This window comes from Rousettus aegyptiacus, unplaced genomic scaffold, assembly GCF_014176215.1.
Source record: "Rousettus aegyptiacus isolate mRouAeg1 unplaced genomic scaffold, mRouAeg1.p scaffold_m13_p_3, whole genome shotgun sequence".
NCBI lineage: Eukaryota > Metazoa > Chordata > Mammalia > Chiroptera > Pteropodidae > Rousettus > Rousettus aegyptiacus.
In genome coordinates, this window is record NW_023416306.1 from 64099473 (window position 1) to 64107490 (window position 8018).

The window sequence follows — 8018 nt, forward strand, 5'->3', positions numbered from 1 at the left end:
TTAGTTTAGTGCATGGACGACATTCCTATAATGCCACCTTTGATGATAATGCTAATTTTCTGGCAACAGATTTTCATTTTATTCAAGAATTGGGTTTCTTTCAAATCCCAGAGGACTATGGAATACTTCCGGGAAATCATTTCAATATATCTAAAGCTTTGCACAGCACTGTTGTGAAGAAGGCCAAATATGATCGAGGTTACGTATTCTGCAATCCAGTGAAGTCACCTCAAAACTGAATCTCTGAGAGAACACACACTCTTTTTCTGACCTCTTAGCTTTTATATTTTATGTTGTCAACAAAGAATTTTACTGAAAATGAATGTATAGTTACATGCCTCCTGAGTTTCTGTGGTAAAAGTGAAGAACTTAGTGTATACAGTTGTTTAAAATAATGATGGATTTCTACATTAAACAAATGACAAGCCCCAAATAATTTCATTTTCATGTGAGTTACTCAGGTTAAGTCTTCCAATTTCACCTCCTTGAGGAGGTACAATGGAGAAGGCCTTCCCATAATTTGAAACCTTGAGAGCTGAGAGCAATGTGAGAAATCTCTGCTCTGCAACCAGTTGCCTTTCTGGTTGCAAGCAATATAGCTATCTGCCACTGCTTCACAAGTGGTATATGGATGTGCACAAAGGACTCCTCTATGCCACCTAAAATCCTGGTTAAATGGCTAGTATACATTTAAGGCCACCGTAGTAGCAAGAGAGTGAGGTAATTTCTGTAACTCTATTTTGGAAGGTTAGAAAAATGATTTTTCTATTCCCAGAGTGAAATAAACCAGGGAAGAAACATGGCGAACAAGAAAAAGGGCTATAATTTGAAATAGTAGTCTTAGAAAGATCCATGGAAAGACTGATGTTTGAACAGAGATGTAAAGAAGATGATGAAGAAAATCATGCAGATATTTGGGTGCTGGAAAGTGTTTCTAGGAGAGAAAAGAGAAAGTACAAAGGCCCTGAGATTGGAGAGTTTTTAAGACTGGCAAAAAGGTCAGAATGGCTGGAGCATATTTGGGGACTGGTAAATTGTAGAGATGAAGATGAAGAGATAACAGAGTCAAATATTGTAGTTATAAGGTTTTGGCTTTTTTTTTTTCCTGAGTCAGTAAAGTTTTGAGGACATGGGAGTAACACATGTTTAAAATAGATAATTCTGGCTGCTGAGTAAAGAATATATAGAAGGGGCATGAATAGAAGCAAGGAGACTTTATAAAAGACTTTAAAATAATTCAGGCAAGAGTTGGTGGTGACTGGCACCAAAGGAGTGACTAGTGATAAACTGGTGAGAAAAGGTCAGTTTCTGTGTATATTTTGATGATAGAGAAAACATTACCTGCCAATAGATTTGATATAGGACAGGGAGAAGAATGAAGAGAATGGAAGAGGGGAAGAGAGAAGAGAGGAAAGGTAAGCCTGAGCAGCTAGAAGAATAGAGCTTCCCTTAATGGAGGTGAGAAAGACTGTAGTGGAAGAGGTTTGGGTGGGCATGAGCAGAGAAGATGAATCTTGGACATGCTTTGTCTGAGAGTATATTCTACATCTGAGTTAAGATGTTGAATAGGTAGTTGAATATTCCCATTTTGAGTTGAGGGGTGAGTTTGGGGCTGGATATAAAGTTTCTTTATTCTAAGTTATTTTTAAACATTGGGTCATTTCATACTCTGGAAGTCAGAATAAATCCTGCTCTTGTGAGATGCCTTTGGGGACTTAATTTATTTATCTGCTGCCTTTCATACCATACTGGAGAAATGAGGGCTGTATGACATTGAACAATTGGTAGACCAATATAGATATTTACAGTAGAAATTAGAGAACACAATTACATGATATATTCTAAATAGAATGTACACAGCAGAAGTTATGTAGCTTAGTGAACATAGCAGCCTTGATTCAAATCCCAGGTCCTCCACCTTACTAGCATTATGAACCTCATTTTCCTCATTTAAAGATCAAGGGTTGTATTACTTTCCTTATAGGATTATTGAGAGTATTAAATTTTATATGTGCATCTAAGCACACTGATCAGCAAGAATAGACATTCCATAAATATAAGCAATTACACTAATTTTGAACTGCTTCAAAGTAATAAAAAATTAATAATACTAATGCTATTAACATTACTTAATAGCAGTAGTTGGCAATGGTGATGAGTAATGAATGGCATGAAAATATATCCAGATGCTTCTATTTTGTAATTGGTTACAGAGAAAATGTATTGACAGAGATGGTGTAAGCGTCGATAGCATATTTCTAAATTATTGCTAGTATAGTGATTTTTTCACTCTTTTTAATTTTATTTATATATTTATTTAAACTTATTTTTAAATAGGTAATACACACCTATGAAATAAATTTAATAGTATAGAATGAAATAGTGAAACTTACTTCAGTTACATTCACTCAACCCTCCCACTTTCCAGTTATTTTTCCTTAAGTCAGCCATTATTGTCATTACAGTCTGTGATTATTTATCATGGCACAAATTTGTGAGTATATATGATAAATTCCTGGAAATGTAGTTACTATATCTACAGGCATATGTGCATTTTAAAATTGTTGATGGATACTGCCAAATTATTCTCCCTTGATACTTCACCGATTCTTGATTCCACCAACTGGTCTTTTTATACAAATTGTCAGATTAAGCTAATATTTTACTTTTTATTACGATTTTGTTACTATTTTTATAGTAAATAAACTTTAATGATTCTTGTAGATAAACGGGAACATAAGGAAATTTGAAGTGTCAAAACTGCTCTCTTGAAATGAAGGCTGATTATTTGCAGTTATAAAAAGGTCACTGCAGCAGTTGCTAGTAATCAACAAAGAAACAAATTTATACAGTTTTTGCTCTCAGAGCAACTAGATTTTTTCTCCTGTTATTTATTGGGTATATTTGTGAATGCCAAATTATTTTTAGTCTTTATCACTTCACTAAGAACATTTTAAGATATATTATTTCACACACAAAGTATATATACATGGAAGGATGAAAGATATATTTCTGGATAAATAATAATAATAAACATAAGTTGACCATTCATGTTGTTTTAAATAAATATTTGATAGATTTAGATAAATATGTTTTCTTCTTAGTTAAGTATCTAAAAACATTTTAAACTTGAAAAAATAATTGAAAATCATATTAAAAAGATAGATTTAATAAAATACACTCAATGTAAATGTTGCACAAAAGTTATTTCATTGCTTTGTAGTATTTTTTCCTTTAGCTGGTTGGGAGTAAGTTCTAATTTCTCTTAGGGTCAGGAGGATTTGTTTCTATAAGGCAGAGATTCCCAGAATTTCTCAAAACTTACTTCTGGAACATGGCTTTAATGATGAGCAGCTTGACTTGGGGACAGAATTTCAGACAGAGAATGCCATTTCCTTGAAAACTTAAAAGTATCCCTATACTTTCATTATTGTTAACAAGATTGGGGCCAGATTCTTAAAAATTGTTAGAAATATACATAGTACTGCGAGGCCTTATACTTACTAAGCAGTTAATAAATATTTGTTGAACAAGTGAAATAACTAAATAAATAAAAAAATAAACACTTATGGAGTCTTTGGGCAACCTACTTAACTGCTTTGATCTTCAGTTTCCTCATGTACAAATTGGAGATAATAGAACATACCTTACAAGAATTGTTGTGAGCATTACATGATGAAAGCTCAATAAATATTACCTGTTGCAGTGATGATTTTCTTTATAGTGGAGAGAATTTCATAACTATTTTTTTTTAGGTAAGGCAACACTTGGTTGACCTCACAGATTGCAAGGACCTTGCAAACTTAAAATCCCTTTTTTAAAAAAATTTTTTTACACCTACAGCACCTGGTTTTCCTAGGTGGTCTCCCATTCAAGTACTAACCAGGCCTGACCCTGCTTACCCTCCAAGATCAGATGAGATTGGGCTTGTTCAGGGTAGCATAGCCATAGAGTTCATAACTTTCATAGTACTTTCATTCATAGTATGAAGGAGTAATAACATCTTATTAAATAATTAGGGTTTTGAGGTAAAGAGTTTTTTCAAAGAGGACAAGACAATTTTTATATTCGTTGCCAGATTTCTTCAGTGTCTTGGTTAATATTGGTTGCCAAACTGGCACCTTAAATATTAAATCATTTAGTCACCAACTACAACTTTATCTAGAGCCATAACATTAGTATTTGAAGAAGCCACATTATCGACGGTTTTTACTCAAACTGACTTGAAGCTCATGTATATATTACCCATGTCATTGTACCCTTAAATTTCCCAAGTATTTTGGCCATTTTAACCTAGCTTACCCTTCTAGGAAACTGGAAATATACAAAATAAAATTTGAGCATACTAAACCAGATAAGTAATTAGTTATAAACTAATTAACAATTAAAAATGTCATATGACAAACATAAGTCATTTAAGAGAAAGTTCAAAATCTTTATGCCTTCAAAATTCCAATCTGTTGATGCTCTTCAACCCAACCATATATTTGAAATGGCAGGAATCTTAGCTGGCATGACTACCTCTTATCTTTCAAGCCCTTCCATCTTATATAGTCTATGATAGCAGTTCCAAAATGATGGCCTAAGAAGATGAGAGTCTCCCTAACTTCTCTGGTCAATCAAGATATTAATAAAAACAAAAGCAATGTGGTATGTTCTCCAATAAAGTTAAATTTTGTTAATTTTTATTAAAAATTTGAGATATTTTATCATTCTTTGTTTAAATATCTATTGTAAAAGGAAATCGTGGTAATGGTAGATAATAGTAATCTTTGTATATCAGATCCCAAAAAGTTGATCACTCCATGTGTCCCCTAAAATTTTCTTTCCTTAGCTGGCTAGAGCCTAAATTCTAATTTCTTTTAGGATTATACTTTCTATTCAGCTACTTAATTACCATCCCTCTCTATAGTATATGATATTCTGCTAGATCCATGCCACATTTATATTTCTTATTATTTGAATTCCATTAGATTCACTTCTTCAACAAATCTCTCTCTTTCTCCCTCTCCCTCTCCCTCTCCCTCTCCCTCTCTCTCTCTCTCTCTCTCTGTTTTTATATATATACACACTCGCTATACACATACTATGCATATAAATAACATATTATTAGTATATTGTGTAATTATGGGGTATTTGATCACTACTGACCAGCGCTACATCTAATTTCACATGTTTTTAAAATTAGAACCCTTTTCATTATTGCCTCTTAATTCTCTTCTATTGCCTACTATCTTGTTCTAACAAAACAATGTTTTACAAATATGTAGTTGAAGGATACTCAGAAATCTAAGAAAAGCTGTCACCATCAGAAACCCAATAGTATGTTTTATAATCAAATAGAGATAAAACAAAGCAAAAGCAAAGAATTAAAAGTACTCAAATTAGAAATATATCTTAACTGAACCCTGCAAAAGTACTATAGAGCTTGAGTTATTTTTCTTAAGAAGAATGAAGCCTACACATCATTGAGCTCCAGATTTGGAGGGAAAGTTCTAGTCCAGTGCTTTTCATCACTTGAATCGGCTTAAAGGGAATTGTCTGCTGTGCTTGATGATTTGACAGATTCTGGAAGCTGCTAGATGTTCTGGACTCAATGGAGTAGAACACCATACGCTAAAACTGATTCATGATCCACTTAGTGGAGAAGGAAAAAGTTTTTACCCGATGGGATACACTGTTAATTTTTGAATGGTCTCCACAGCTTAATTTTTGTTGTTGTTGTTGTTGTTTAGTATTCTTATTTAAAGTGTTCTGAATCAAGACTTATAATTCTAGAAAACTATCTCCATCTCTTTTCCAAGTTATTAAACTACAAATGAATTCAGGAAGTCTACAAAAATGCCTTTGACTTTTGTAGAACAGAATAGTTTGCAAAATGCTTTCATGTACACAATCTTATTTGATGGACAGTGTTCCCATGAAAGAGACCCAAGAAGTGACTTGTCTACATTGATTGGCTCGCATCCCAAAATGTGCTCTCTGACTCCAAGTTTTGGATCTTTCTATGAGAATGCACTGTCTCTGATATTATTTTTTTTCTAAAATGTTTTTCTGCCCCTAACTATTTTACCTACCCACTCTGACTTGAAGACACATTTGGAAAAATTTTTTTGCTGCACATGTTGAAACTTTTTCAGACATACATTTAGATATTCATTTACTTAGATATTATCTTTACCTTTTTAAATTCTTTATTCTGTATTTGGAAAAAAAACCATGGTTTATGAAAATCACTTAGAGATAATTATCTGCCTGTAATTGATGATGGCTGCTTGAAATTTTCTAGGGAGTATATGGTTTATGGCTGGTCATCACATTAGAATATGTCTCATGGGGTCCCATCATGCTGTTTGAAACATAGTATGGGAAATAGTAGGAAACTATCAGGGATTTCAACCTAAAATGACCCATGTGGCTTACTCAGGATTCTGTTTGATATATTTCATTTTTAATATGAATACTGGGATTTGTGATGTACATTTTATTTGGCAAAAATCTTCCTGATGAAAACTTGAGCTTTATTTTGTCTATCCTTTATTTCTATGCTTTCTCATTTTTTATTATATAATTAAAATAATTAAAATGCAATGAACTACCTCCTACAGAAAACCTTTAGATGAGTGCCAGCAATTTCATTTTTCTGTCTTTGTTCATAGTTTTCATGATTATGAATTATCTTCTGTTTTCTAGTTAACATATTTATACTTTGTGCATTTTCTTCGTTTTCCCATACCACATTTAGGTTCTCAGTGATGTGGCCTCTACTTTGTTTTCTTAATAGTTATTGTGATAGAATTTTCTAAATTCTTGGTTTGGCAAGATTCAGAGTATATGAATGGTGACAGTAAAATTTAAACATGTATTAGATGTACCGTAGTACAGTTCAATGTAAGAGAACAAATATCAGAGAGGTAAATAAAATCCTCACATACTCCCCAAATTCCCTTAAAGTAGGGACTCCATTTCTGTGCAGGCATGATATTAAAACTCTATTTTATTGTGAACTCAATGGATAAATGGAAAAGTGCATAAAATAAATAATATACATACAAAGAGTACATACAAAGAGTACATCTATGTCACTGCCACCTAGGTTAAGAAAATAGAACATTGCAGATTTCCAGAAAATCTCTTCATTACCCATACCAGCTCTGCTGATGTTTATGCGGTATACTTCTTCACTTTACTTTAGATTTTACAATTGTTCACTTGGTAGTCAGTGCTGTTAGTCCCCTACGCTGCCTCTCACATATACCTTAGCAGATGCTTTGAATTTCCACAGCAAAAACTGACAGCTGCCCACTTATCTGGAGAATTGCCCTTGGACAAATGGAAGTGCTACCTAGGAGCCTGCATCCTCTCTCTCTATAACCTCACTACTGAACCACTGGCACTGTGGCACAAAAGGCCAATCCCCTAACTTAAGGTTGAACTAAGTATGTGATGCTCTAGTGCTCCACCTTGGAATCAGACTGAAGCAAGTCTCTAGCTAAGACATCATTCTTGCAGGCTTTTTTCTCTACCTAAAGAGTTTGCCTGCCACACACCCCTAGCCATTTTTTTTTTTTACTATTGCACACTACGCAATTATGAAGGTAATCGTTACTGTGTCCTGATGCACATATTCTCTTTTCTGTGGGGCTGAGCTTCTTGAACTTTAAGCATGCTTTAGAATCATCTGATGGACTTATTAAAACCCAGATTCTGAGACCCGATCCTAGAGTTTCTATATCTGAAGGTCTTAGTGGGGATATGCATCTCTACATGTTCTCAGGTGATGCTGATGCTGCTGGTCTAGGGAACGTCCATTGGAGAAACCACTGCTGTGGAGTGCATTCCTAGGCGTGAGATTGCTAGGTTTAGAGTATTGGTATTAGTTAATATGTATTTCTATGAATTTAACATTTTTTCCCCTCATGTAGGGGAAACTTTAATTTTAAACATGTTTATGATCAAGCTCTTATAGCTAGTTATTATTTTTTAAATCAATATAACAATCATTGGGACGTGGTTCC

General features: G+C 33.7%; 1 pseudogene; it reads right to left on the reverse strand.

The window, feature by feature from the left end:
- Positions 1-3834: 3834 nt before the first annotated feature.
- On the reverse strand, positions 3835-3953 carry LOC118601303 (annotated as a pseudogene).
- Between the last annotated feature and the right edge of the window lie 4065 nt (positions 3954-8018).